Below are 14268 nucleotides of genomic sequence, written 5' to 3' on the forward strand. Positions count from 1 at the left end.
ATTTCACTTAGCATAATTCCCTCAAGATCCATCCATGCTGTGGTAAATGGTAAGATTTTGTTATTTTTTATGGCTGAATAATATTCTGTTATATATATACTGCAATTTCTTTATCCATTCATCCATCAATGAACACTTAGGTTGTTTCCGTATCTTGGTTACTCTAAATAATTTTGCAGTGAACATGGTGGTGCACATATTCTTGTCAATTACTGTTTTCATTTTCTTTGGATAAATATACAGAGGTGGAATTGCAGTATCATATGATGGTTCTATTTTTAATTTCTTGAGGAACCTCCCTCCATACTGTTTTCCGTGGTAGCTATAACACCTCACGTTCCACCAACAGTGAAGGAGGAGTCCCTTTTCTCCATACCCTTGTCAATACTTATTTTTTATATTTTTGATAATAGCCATTCTGACAGGTGTGAGGTGATATCTCGTTGTGGGTTTTTGATGTGCGTTTCCCTGATGATCACTGATGTTAAGTATCTTTTCATGTATCTGGTGTCCATCTGTATGTCTTATTTGGAAAAATGTCTATTCAGGTATGCTGCCCACTTTTTAATAAGATTGTTTTTGTTTTTGTTTTTGCTACTGAGTTGTATGAGTTACTTATGATTTTGGATATTAACCCTTTATCAAATATATGCTTTGCAAATATTTTTCCCCTTCAGTAGGTTGCCATTTTAATTTGTTGATGGCTTCCTCTGCTGTACAGAAACTTTTTAGTTTGATGTAGTCCCATTTATTTTTGTTTTTGGTGCCTTTGGTTTTTGGAGTTAGAGTCAAAAAAACCCACCACCAAGACCAATATCAATGAGCTTACCACTTATGTTTTCTTCTATGAATTTTATGGCTTCAGGTATTATATTTGAGTCTTTAATCCATTTTGAGTTTATTTTTGTGTGAGAAAGCAGTCTAGTTTCATTGTTTTGCATGTAGCCATCCAATTTTTCCAATGCCACTTATTGAGAAGACCGTTCTTTCCCCATCATATATTGTTGACTCTTTTGTCATAAATTAATTGACCACGTATGTATGAGTTTATTTCTGGGCTTTCTATTCTGTTTCATTGATGTTTGTTATCTGTTTTTATGCCAGTACCATACTTTTCTACTTACTAAAATACATTTAAACTTAGGTTTGAATCAGGGGAAAGAATATTCCAAGTAGTGATAACAAAAGGCCCTAAGATAGGTACAAGCTTAATATGTTTGAGGTATGGTAAAAACATGACCATAGCTGAAGCAGTTGTGAAGGGGACAATGGTAGAGGATGATGTTGGAAAGGAAGTTGGGGACTTGCTCTTATAGGACTTGTAGGCCACATAAGGGTTTAAGCTTTATTTTAATTACAATGACAAATCATTAGAGAAGTTTAAGTAGGGATGTACATGGTTAGGTGTATATTTTAAGAAAACATGGTGGTGTCAGAGGACTAAGAGTAGAAGCCAGAAATTCAGTGTGGAGTTTCTTGAAATAGTCCATGTGAATTATGATGGTGACTTGGCCTAAGGTGGTGATTGTTGAGATGGAGCAAGAAAAGTCATTATCAGTTTTGAATACAGAGTGAATAGAATGTGTTGGAGTAGCCAGGGAAGTCAGAACATCACAGGAATTAAAAATAACACCTCGACTTTTTTTTTTTTTTTTTACTTGACAAAATGTGGGCAAGGTTGGGTGGGCAGGGATGCCATTTTCTGGGGTCGTAAAGAGGTGGGAAGGATTAAACAGGATGCCAATTTGACATTCAAAAGAGATGTCAATTAAGCAATTCATTACACAAGTCATGAGTCTCAAGGAGAGATCAGAGCTGGAGATACAGATTTAGGAGTTTTAGGCATACATGGGGGGATTAAAGCCATGAGACTGGATAAGATCACCTTGGGAGAAAGTATGACTAGAGAATGGTACAGGTACATCCCTAGAAAGTCTAATGAATTATCAGAGAAGGAGGAACCAACAAAGAATAAAGAGAAGGAAAGACACTGCTCTAATCATCAATTATCATATTAAACTGCAATGTTACAATGTTCTCAGAAGCTATTGTAATACGAAAAGGAATTTTCATCCTTTTGCGTCTCTGCCAACTGACTTCCGACTGCTATACTTTTTTTTTATTACTACTCCTCGTCCAAGATGTGAGTTCTTAATTTGCTGTGTTTAATATGCAGTGTACCAACAGGTTAGTTATCTCTTCTTGTTGAAGAAGCGTGACAAGCCTAACTAGACAAAAATGCCCACTCTCACCACTTCTATTCAACATTTTATGGTGGATTCTAGTGTAGTAAGACAAGGAAACAAATAAAAGAATTGGGTAAAAGGGGGGGGCACCTGGGTGGCTCAGTCGGTTAAGCATCTGACTTTTGATTTTGGCTGTCATGGTCTCACAGTTTGTGGGTTTGAGCCCTGCATTGAGCTCTGCACTTACCATGCAGAGACTGCTTGGGATTCTCTCTGTCCCTCACTTTCTGCCCCTCCCATGCTCACACACACATATGTGCACACTCTCTCTCAAAAAAATAAAGAAAACATTTTTTTTTAAAAGAATTGGGTAAAAAAAGTATAAGAATTGGAAGGGAAGAAACAAAACTATTATTATTTTCAAATTATGTGATTGGCTAACTAGAATACAGCACATAATCAACAAATTGTTAGAATAGGAGAGTTTAACAGAGTAATCTGACATAAAGAAAAATACAAAAGGAAGTACACATCTATGCAGCAGTACAAACCGAAAATATTTTTTAAAAATAGAAATCATTTATAATAGCAACAAAAAAGATATTTAGTAATAAATCTAACAAAAGGTTTGCAAGACTTATATAGAAAACAGTTCAAAACTTCAAAATAAAGATGTGAATTTTTCCCCAATTATTCTATAGACCCCATGCAATTCTATTAAAAAACTCAACTGGGTGTTTTGAGGAACTTTATTAGCTGGTTCTAAAATATATAAGGAAGAGTGGATGCCAAAGATAGCTAAGTCATTCAAGAAGTAGAATAAGGTGGAGAGATTTATTTTACTAGATATTAAAAAATATTTATTATATACCTATTAGAATGAAAATAGTGAAATATTGGGGCACGGATAGACATAATGACTTGAACAGACCAGAGAACCCAGAAACAGATCTAGCACATATGAAAAATTGATATAGGATAGAGGGGACATGATATATCTTTGGAATAATTATGAAGTATTACATATGGAAAAAATGAAATCAGATTCTTACCTCACACAAAGCACACAATTCTGTTTGAGAGGGGTTAAAAGAGTTGAATGTGAAATGCAAAAATTTTGAACTGTTTAGAGGAAATACAACAGAATATTTTATATTGGTATAGGGAAGGATTTCTCAAATGTGACACAAAACCACTAGTCATTAAAAAAATTAACCTAGGGAATGTTAAAATTAAGAAATTCTGTGCATCAGAAGGCCTCATAAATACAGCAAAAACTATGGGCCACAAACTTGGAAAATATGTTTGCAACGTATAAAGTGGATAAAAATATTAATATCCAGAATTAGGGTGGTGGTAAAATTTCGAGGCAGACAATCACATTTTATTCTGAGTTAATGGCAGCTCTGCATTTGAGAATGTGCTTTTTGGAAATGTGCAACATGGCAACATGTTCTAAAATATATAAAGAACTCATAAATAATAAAACAAACAACTAAATAGAAAAAGTTAAAAGACACAGATACTTCATGAAAGAGCAAATGCAAATGGCTTATCCGTGTCATAATAATATGCTAATCTTCAGTAGTAATAAGAAGAATATAAATTAATATTAATAAATATATTAATAAATATTAATAAAATAATGTGGGGCCCTCCTGTTAAAAATTTTAAATAAAATATGTGAGTTCTACATAACTGAATAAAAGTGCTGTATTTTATAGGACGATATGAAGAATCTCTTGAGTAAATAGGATTCTATAAATGTATGTGTTTAACAAATAATTATTTTTAAAAATATCTTTGAATTCCATTTTAAAGCAAAAGATATAATGCATATATCCCTCTCTTGATGAAAATGGATATTTTCCTAAAATTCTCCTGTGCAATCTCATATAAGCAAACAATCCATTTTCTTCTTCTGTCAATGGTGTCTTGGTAATGCATGAGATACAGCTTCAGGGTAGAAATGCTCTTCTGAACTTTCCAAACCTCTCCAAAAGGTGACTGAGTAGCAGCCTGTCAAATTAAAGAAAGGTATTCTCATTCAAGAGGAATTTCAGTTTCATTTAAAAAGGGGGGTCCTTCCTAAACAGTCTTGTGGTCTGAGCTTTTTGCTTGTGGTACGTGCTGCTGTTAAAAGCGGCTCAATTTTATTACATGTAAAAAACAATCTTCCAAGGAAAATAATAAATACATTTCTAATTTTGTCCTTGTGGGATTATTCCATTGGAAAAAATTATGTGACGCCTTGGGCCAGGTATCCAAAAACAGTTGGAAGTCAAGAGCACTGGAGAGGGCACTCAGCCTGAATGTTTTGTCTGCAGAATGTGAACTTTTAAAATTTTATTCCTTCTAAGTTTTGCTCGAGACATCTTTGTTTTCTCCAGCCTTTCCTTGCAGACATTTATTTTTAAAATTTGGTTAAGGATTATTTTCATGGGCCTGCTCAATAGAGTCTTGAGTAATAAAGAAAAATGGTTTTTACTTTTACTTATCTAGATATTTGCTCAATATTCCACTACAGTTGTTCTTAATCTTTATGGAGCTATAGATTTGAAAATATTATAAAAGCCTAAAAATTTTTTATAGGCACATGTAGTTGAAGGGGACTGTAGTCTCCCAGATTAAGCACCTGTGTGTGTGTGTGTGTGTGTGTGTGTGTGTGTGTGTGTGTTTAAGACACCATCCTTTTTCCACTGAGAATTCCTGGCTTCCTTTTCAAATATTAGTTGACCATATAGGCAGGGGTTTAATTTCTGTACTCTCTATAATGTTCCATTAGTTTGTGTGTCTACTTTTATGCCAATACCACACTATCTGTGTTTTTTGAAAATGTTTGTTTATTTTGAGGGAGGGAGGGAGGGAGGTAGGGAGGGAGGGAGAGAGAGAGAGAGAGAGAGAAAGTGAGTTGGGGAGGAACAGAGAGACAGGGAGAGGGAGAATCCCAAGAAGGCTCCACAATGTCAGTGCAGAGCCCAATGCCAGGCTCAAGCCCACAAACCTTGAGATCATGACCTGAGCCAAAATCAAGAGTAAGACACTTAACTGACTGAGCAACTCAGTATCCCATGGTGTATGTGTGTATGTGTTTTAACTATATCTTTGTCATATAGTTTGCAAGGAAGTGAAATGCTCCAGCTTTGTTCTTATTCAAGATTGCTTTGGCTATTTAGGTTCTTTTGTGGTTCCATATAAATTTTAGGTTTCTTTTTTCTATTTCTATGAAAAGTGCTATTGGAAGTTTCACGGGAATTGCATTGAATCTATAGATGGCTTTGGGTGTCATGGACATTTTAACAACATTAATTCTTACAATTCATGAGCATGGAATGTCTTTCCATTTATTTGTCTTCTTCAATGTCTTATGGATTTCAGTGTGCAGATCTTTCATCTATTTGGTTAAATTTATTCCTAAGTATTTTATTGCTTTTGATGTTTGTAAATGGGACTGTTCTCTTAATTTCTCTTTCACACAGTTCACTATTAGTGTATAGATACACCACTGATTTTTTTTTAACGTTTATTTATTTTTTTGAGACAGAGAGAGACAGAGCATGAACAGGGGAGGGTCAGAGAGAGGGAGACACAGAATCTGAAACAGGCTCCAGGCTCTGAGCTGTCAGCACAGAGCCCTACGCGGGGCTCGTACTCACGGACCGCGAGATCATGACCTGAGCCGAAGTCGGCCGCTTAACCGACTGAGCCACCCAGGCGCCCCACCACTGATTTTTATACATTGGTTTTGTATCCTGCAACTTTACTAAATGTTTATATTAGTTCTAACAGTTTTATGATAGAGTTCTTAGATTTTTCTGTACGTACTATCAGACATCTGCAAATAGAGACAATTTTATTTCTTCCTTTCTGATTTGGATGTCTTTTCTGTTCATTCATTCTTTTTTCTTGTCTAATTGTTCTGGACAAGACCACCAGTATTATGTTGAGTGAGAGGTGAGAGTGGTCATCCTTGTCTTGTTCGTGATTTTAGAGGGAAAATTTTCAGCTTTTGTGAGATGGTAGTTGTGGACTTGTAATATACGGCCTTTATTATGTTGAGGTATGTTCTATCTATGCCCACTTTGTGGACAATTGTTATCATGAAAAGATGTTGAATTCTGTCAAATGCATTTTCTATATTTATTGAGATGATTATGTGATTTTTATCCTTCATTTTGTTTGTGTTGTGTAACATAATGATTGACTTGCAGCTGTTGAACCATTCTTGCATTACCAGAGTAAATCCATCTTGATCATGATGTACAGTCCTCTTAATGTACTGCTGAATTCGTTTTGCTAATATTTTGTTGAGAATTTTTACATCTATGTTTATCAGGAATATTGGTCTGTAATTTTCTTGTGCTGTCTTTGTCTGGTTTTGGTACTCATAAATTAGTTTAAAAGTATTCCCTCTTCTTCTATTTTTTAAAAGAGTTTGAGCAGGATTAGTATTGCATCCTCTATAAATGTTTGATATAATTCATCAGTGAAGCCATCTGGTTTTGGACTTTGTTTTTTGTTGGGGATATTTTTGATTACTGATTTAATCCCCTATTATTAACAAATAGTTTATTCAGATTTTCTATTTCTCTCTGATTCAGTCTTCGTAGGTTGTATATTTCTAAATTTATAAATTTATTCTAGGTTGCCTAATTTGTTGGTGTATAATTGTTCATAGTAGTGTTTTATGATCTTTTGTATTTGTGTGATGTCTGTTGAAATGTCACCTGATTATCTGATTTTATTTATTTGAGTCTTCTCTTTCCTTGGTGAATCTAGCTAAAGGTTTTATTTCCCCTGAGTTTTCTATTTTCATAATTATTTTAATAAATGGAGTTATAATTATCATATGACATTACAGATTTGCTTTGACTTACGATGGGGTTGCATCCTGATAAACTCATTGAAAGTTGAAAATATCCTAAATCAAAAACGCATTTAATAAATCTAACCTACCCAACATGACAGCTTAGCCTAGTTTACTTTAAACATGCTTAGAACATTTACATTAGCCCACAGCTGAGCAGAGTCATCTAACACAAAGCCTATTTTATAATAAAGTATTTAATATCTCATGTAATATACTGAATACTGAAAGTGAAAAACAAAATGGTTGTACGGGTATAGAATGGTTGTAAGTGTATCAGCTGTTTGCCCTCATGATTGCACGGCTGATGGGAGCTGCAGTTCACTGCCACTGCCCCAAATCATGGAATGATATTGTACTGTATTGCTAGCCTGGGAAAAGAACAGAATTCAAAATTTGTAGTACAGTATCTACGAAATGTGTATTGCTTTTGCACAATTATAAAATCAAAAAATCTTAAGAGAAATCATTCTAAGTTGAAGACTGTATATTAGTTTCAGGCGTACAACATAGTGACTCGATATTTGTGTACACTGAAATGATCACAAGTCTAGTCACTATCTGTTACCACACATAGTTACAATTTTTTTCTTCAGGTAAGATATTTTAAGGTTTACTCTCTTAACAGCTTTCAAATATGCAATGCAATATTAACTATAGTCACCATACTGTACATTACATTCTTCATGATGTATTTATTTTATAACTGTAACTTGTACTTTTTGATGAACCTTACCAACTCCTACCTCTCTTCTCTCTGGCAACAGCCAATCTACTCTATGTATCTATGAGCTTGGTTTTGATTTGTATTTTTTTTTATGTTCCACATATAAGTGAAATCATATGGTATCTGTCTTTCACTGTCTAACTTATTTCACTTAGTACAAGACCCTCAAGTAAGGTTCATTTATGTTGTTGCAAATGGCAAGATTCCATTCTTTCTTATGACTGAGTAGTAGTAGTATTTGTGTGTGTGTGTGTGTGTGTGTGTGTGTGTGTGCGCGCGCTTGCACGTTCTTCATTCATCCATTGATGGACATTTTGGTTGTTTTCATATATTGCCTGTTGTAAATAATGCTATATAATGAACATGAAAATACATATTTCTTTTCAAATTAGTGGGGTTTTTTTCAGGTAAATAGTCAGAAGTGGAATTGCTGGATCATATTGTAGTTCTAGTTATAATTTTTTGAGGAACCTCCATACCGTTTTCCATAATGGCTGTACTGATTTACATTCCACCTATATTACAAACCTATAGTAATATAAAAAGTATGAAATTAGCATAAAAACAGACACATAGCTAAATGGAACAGAATAGAGAACCCCAAAATAAACCCATGAAGCTATGGTCAACTCATTTGCAAAAAGTAGACAAGAAGTTACAATGGAGAAAGAACAGTGTCTTTAACAAATGGTACTGAGAAAATCTGACAGCCACATGCAAAAGAATGTAACTAGATTACTAACCCTACACCACGCACAAAAATTAACTCAAAATGGAGTTACTTGAATGTAAGACCTAAAACTATAAAATTCTTAGAAGAGAACATAGGTGGTAAGCTCCTTGACATAGCTATTGATGATGAAATTTTGGGTCTGACTTCTAAAGAAAAGCCAACTAAAGCAAAAATAACCAACTGGTGCTATATCAAACTAAAAGAAAACTCTTCACAGCAAAGGAAATTATGAACAAAATGAAAAGGCCACAAAGTGAATGAGAGAAGATATTTGCAAATCAGATATCTATTAAGGGATTAGTATCCAAAATATATAAAGAACTCATACAATACAATAGGAAAAAAAAACCCAGATAATCTAATTTTAAAAATTAGGGAAGGACCTGAATAGACATCTTTCCAAAGAAGACATAGGTGACAGACATGAAAAGATGTTCAGTATCACTCATCATTAAGGAAATACAAATCAAACCCACATGTCACATTACTTCAATCTATTAGAATGAATACTATCGAAGGACAAGAAATAACAATTGTTAGTAGGATGTAGAGAAAAGTGAACCTACAAGTCTTGCTAAAGGTTCATCTATTTTTTTAAATCTTTCAAAAAACCAGCTTTTAGTTTCTATCTTTTCTATTTTCTTTTCAGTCTCTATTTCATTTGTGTCTAGTCTATTATTTATTTCCTCCTACTACATCTGGAATTAATTTTAATTAACTTATTAATTTATTAATTTATTTATTCTTTTTTTTTGTAAGTTTATTTATTTATTTTGATAGAGAGAAAGAGGATCCCAAGCAGACTCTGAGCTATCAGCATGGAGCATGACATGGGGCTTGAACTCATGAACTATGAGATCATGACCTGAGCTGAGACCAAGAGTTGGATGCTTAAGTAACTGAGCCACCCAGGCACCCCAATTTATTTATTTATTCTTATTCTAATTTCTTGAGGTGTAAAGTTTTTTATTTGAGATCTTTCTTGTTTCTTGATGTAGGCATTTGTCACTATAAACTTCCCGCTGAGAACTCCTTTGGTTGCATCACATGTTTTGGTATATTGTGTTTCTATTTTCATTTGTCTCAATATTTTTTACTTCTCTTTTGATTTCTCCTTTGACCTATGTGTTGTTCATAACATGTTTGATCTCCACATTTGTGAATTTTCTAGTTTTCTTCTTGTAATTGCTTTCTAGTTTCATACTGTTGTGGAAAAGATGCTTGATATGATTTCATTCTTCTTACATTTATTAAGGCTGCTTTTGGGTCCTAACATATGACCTATCCTGGAGAATGTTAACATGCACATAGGAAGAATGTGCATTCTGCTGTTGAATGGAACATTCTATAAATGTCCATTAAATCCATTTGGCACTAAAAACAAACAAGGCAGCTTGGACAAGCACAGGGTTGTGAGACAATCAAGAGCATGGGCCAGACTGCTTAACTTGGTTTATCTCCTACATGAGACCAGCCTTTCAAGCTTGAGAAAGGTGCTGGTTTTACATAATGCACATAGTGTCAAGGAAAATGAGGAAACATAGGAATGTATTGAAACAAAGGAACAAGAAAGGTACCTGGGTGGCTCAGTTGGTTGACTGTCCAACTTTGGCTCAGGTCATGATCTTACGGTGTGTGAGTTTGAGCCCCACAACAGGCTTTACGGTGACAGCATGAGCCTGTTTCAGATTTTCTATCTTCCTCTCTCTCTGCCCCTCCCCAGCTCATACTCTATCTCACAAATGAATAAACATTAAAAAACATTTTAGATAAGATAAGACAAGATAAGATAAGATGAGATCTTTAAAAAGGGGGTATTTGTCAAATTGTTTTGGCCAAGGAGCCCATAAGTGCTGTAGCAGGTAAAGACTGTGGGTTGGCGGTTGAATTCTATCAAGGGAATTCATCTGTAGGGAAGTGACATTCACCTCTTCTGCTCATATTCTTACTTTCTAAGGATGCTTCCAGGTACCTCAAAGAAGAGGGGAACTGATAAAGAACAGCAATGTATGCCACAAACTGCTATCAAATTCATTAAAACAACAGCACACATAAATGAACTTTTTGTGATGCTGGGAGCCTAAAGAATATTGTTTAACAGCAGAAAAATCATTGAAGTTAAAATGAAACAACTGAGGGGTGCCTAGATGCCTCAGTCAGTTAAGCGACCTACTTCGGCTTAGGTCGTGACCTCGATGTTCCTGAGTTTGAGCCATGCTTTGGGCTCTGTGCTGACAGCTCAGTGCCTGGAGCCTGCTTTGGATTCTGTGTCTCCCTCTCTCTCTCTCTCTTTGCCCCTCCCCTGCTTGCGCTCTGTCTCTCTGTCTCTCTCTCTCTCTCTTTCAAAAATAAATAAACATTAAAAAAAATAAACAACTGATAGTTTGAATTGACTTTGTTAGATGGTTTGTGTTGCTTATATACAGGGTACCCCAATATACACACATTACTATGATTTGCTTTTGGGGGGAAACCATACAAAGAGATTAAATGCTTTATCTCTTACAGTTACTGAAAGAGATCAAATTCTTTATATCTATAGTTCTACTCAGTGCCTAATGCATACTACTGTTCCTTAGCTACTGTTAAATAGTTGAAAGCCTTAAAAAGTATTGATAGCTAAGGATTTTGAATATTTTACATTAAGAGAACTAATGATCAAAGGAGTTATTGATTTCTTTAGGTTTGTTCTATTTGATGTAACTTCTGTTACATTTACATCTTTGCATTAGAGACATGTTTTTGCATTAATAATAAGCACCTAATATGAACCATTGCTTATCAAGCCGAAAATAGTAGAGTACAACTGAAAGGGTCTTAGAAACTGGAATTCTAATTCTAGTTAGTAAAAGTGTAATCAAATAGTGAAATTCTTTAACTTTCTTGGTCCTTGCTTTTCATGTATAAAAATAGTAGATTTGAAATAGGTGATCTCTATGACTTTAGAATTTTTATTTCTTAATTTATATTTATCTATTTATTTAAAGTTTATTTATTAATTTTGAGAGAGAGAGAGAGAGAGCAAGCAAGCTTCACAAGATCACCATGGAGCCTGATGCAGGGCTTGAACTCACCAACCATGAGGTCATGGCCTGAGCCCAAATCAAGAGCCTTGACACTTAACTGACTGAGCTACCCAAGTGCCCAAACCCTAGAAATTTTAATAAAATGTTTTTTATAAAATATTGATAAAATTATAAAAAATATTTTTATAATTTTAATTCCATATCTTCTGCAGAAATGTTCTTGAAATCAATGTGATGGTTCATGTTTTATGTCATTCGTTCATTTATTCATTTAACAAATATTTAATGAGCAACTTCCATTAAATGTGTGACTGCTATCACTCTACAAGGCTTTCGAGATGAAGTGAATAAATGAAATATCAATAAGCTCATACCCAAGTATTAAGCTTTACAAGATTTTGTTTATTAAATTCCTAGTAGAATAGATGATAATTATACCCCAAGCTCCTGTTTTCTGTGAAAATGTAATAGAAGTTAGCTACTGAAGAGAGTGGGAAGATTGCATTAAGGTCACTGGGTTAATTGGGAGTTTTTTCTTTCAACAACTTGAATGAAAGATCACTGGTGATGTCACATCTGAACAAAGTGAAATAGTATTATGAGTTTTTAAACTGCAGGAAGTTGCTGCAAGAAATAATGAATCCATTTCAAATAGGCAAAATTTGACATAATTCATAATTAAGCTCTTGAAAAAATGTTTCAGGGATACAGGATTGAGAAATTTGTAATGGCCATGAGATGACAGTCCTCTGTCAATAATTGTTAATAAAAGAAAATGTTCACATTTCAATTTTTAAAATAGCCAATCATTTTAACTCTATAGCTGACTCTGATGTTGAAAAGAAAAACTATTCCCTGAGACAGAACTGAAAGTGTTGGGTTTGGGAGTTGTGGGCAGACATGGTCCCAGAGAAACAATTGTCAGATGCATGAGATTTTTTTTTTAACTTTATTTATTGACAGACAGAGAGCGAGAGAGAGCACATGCATGCAAGCAGAGGAGGGGCAGAGAGAGAGGGAGAGAGAGAATTCCAAGCAGGCTCCACACTCAGCTCAATGGGGATCCTGACACAGGGCTAGATCTCAGGACTATGAGATCATGACCTGAGCTGATCCTGAGTCAGTCACCTAACCAGCTGAGCCACCCAGGTGCCCTGAGATTTGTTTTTTTGAAGGAACACAGAGGGAGCTGCTGTCTTCTTGTTTCTAAGAAAACTTCACAGTGTGCACATGATGGGATTCATGTCATCACTGTTTTATGTCAAGTCTGTTTCACTTAATTTTCCATGTTAGGTAATAGGCATTTACAAAGCACTCCCTGAAAGAGGAAAGTCACGCACCTCACCCCCATATTTTCTCCCTTCTGGAGAAGATGAAGACAGTTTCTAGAGAAGGCTTGGAAGTAATTGCTTCTTTCATGCTTTTCAGTTCAAGAGTAAGGCATTTTCAGGAGTTAAAAATCAGGGCACATAATGGTAGATACAGAAAAGGGCTCAATGGGCACATGGCTCCCACACAAGAAGCAGAATTGTCCCACACCTGTGCATGGAAACCAATGTTCCTCAGTCAAGTTAGGATCAACCTTCCTTTACTTTCATGAATTCAGCTTAGGTCACTATCCCAAGTATTAAGGACTCTTGTCCATGGTACACACTGCACAGATGCTACATGGAATCAAACAGAGAAGAAACTCCAACTCCATGCTGGATTCACTGGTTCACTCAGCAAATATTTAATGTATGTCTACTATGTACTAGACACCATATTAGGCATTGAAGTCTAATATGGCATGAGGTCATGCTGAACAGGACAGACAAACATAGAAAGATAATCTGGGGGTTGGGAAGCCACACCAAAATCCAATAAAAAGATAAGTAATTACAAATTTTTATTAGATCATTGAAGGAAATAAATAAGAGATAGAAATCAATAGCAGAGAGGAACAGAATAGCAGAGAATGATTTTCATAGAAACATTAGAGGAGCTATGTCTACAGAAATGATATTTGAGATAATGTATTAGCTGAAACTCTAGGGATGAGTAAATGATCACATGAAGACTGGGTGGAAAAAGTGAGTCAGGCAGAGGAAGGGGCATATGAAAAAGTCCAGAAGTAGGAAAGAGTTCAGTGAACTCTTGAAATAAAATGAGGCTCATATAGTTGGAGTGCTGTGGTGGGGGAAAGAGTGACAGGGAGAGGTGAGACTGCAGTGGTCGGCTGGGGTGGCCATGCAGGGTTTTGCAGTTTGTCTTGTAGGGCATTTAATTCTAAATGCAATAGGAAGGTATTGAGGGCTTTTAAACTGGAATTGAATGTAATCAAACCTCTGCTTTAATGTCCCTTGCCTATATGGGTTGAACGGGAAGGAGACAAGAATGAAGGGATACAGAACTGCTAGAAAGCAAATCAGAGATGACATCAACCTGGAGTAGGAGGCAGGAAGTGGAAATGGACAGAAGTGGATAGATATTTATTAGGTGAAAAGACTATACTGTACATATGAAAAGGGACATGGAGATTACATTATGAAGTATAAATCTAACTCCTGTCTATCAAAAGACAGTAAAAGTAATTTGTTGGTCACGTGGTCCAATCCTTTCATTTTATGAGAGTATGAAACCCAGCGATGGAAAGACTAATTAGCCTAATTAGTGACTCATTATCAAAACACCTCTTCTAATTTCCTCTTTGGTACTTTTTCCCCCCAAAGAACATTGTGAATTGTAAG

The sequence above is a fragment of the Panthera pardus genome, unplaced genomic scaffold (assembly GCF_024362965.1).
Source record: "Panthera pardus isolate Hobbes unplaced genomic scaffold, ASM2436296v1 HiC_scaffold_16, whole genome shotgun sequence".
Lineage (NCBI taxonomy): Eukaryota > Metazoa > Chordata > Mammalia > Carnivora > Felidae > Panthera > Panthera pardus.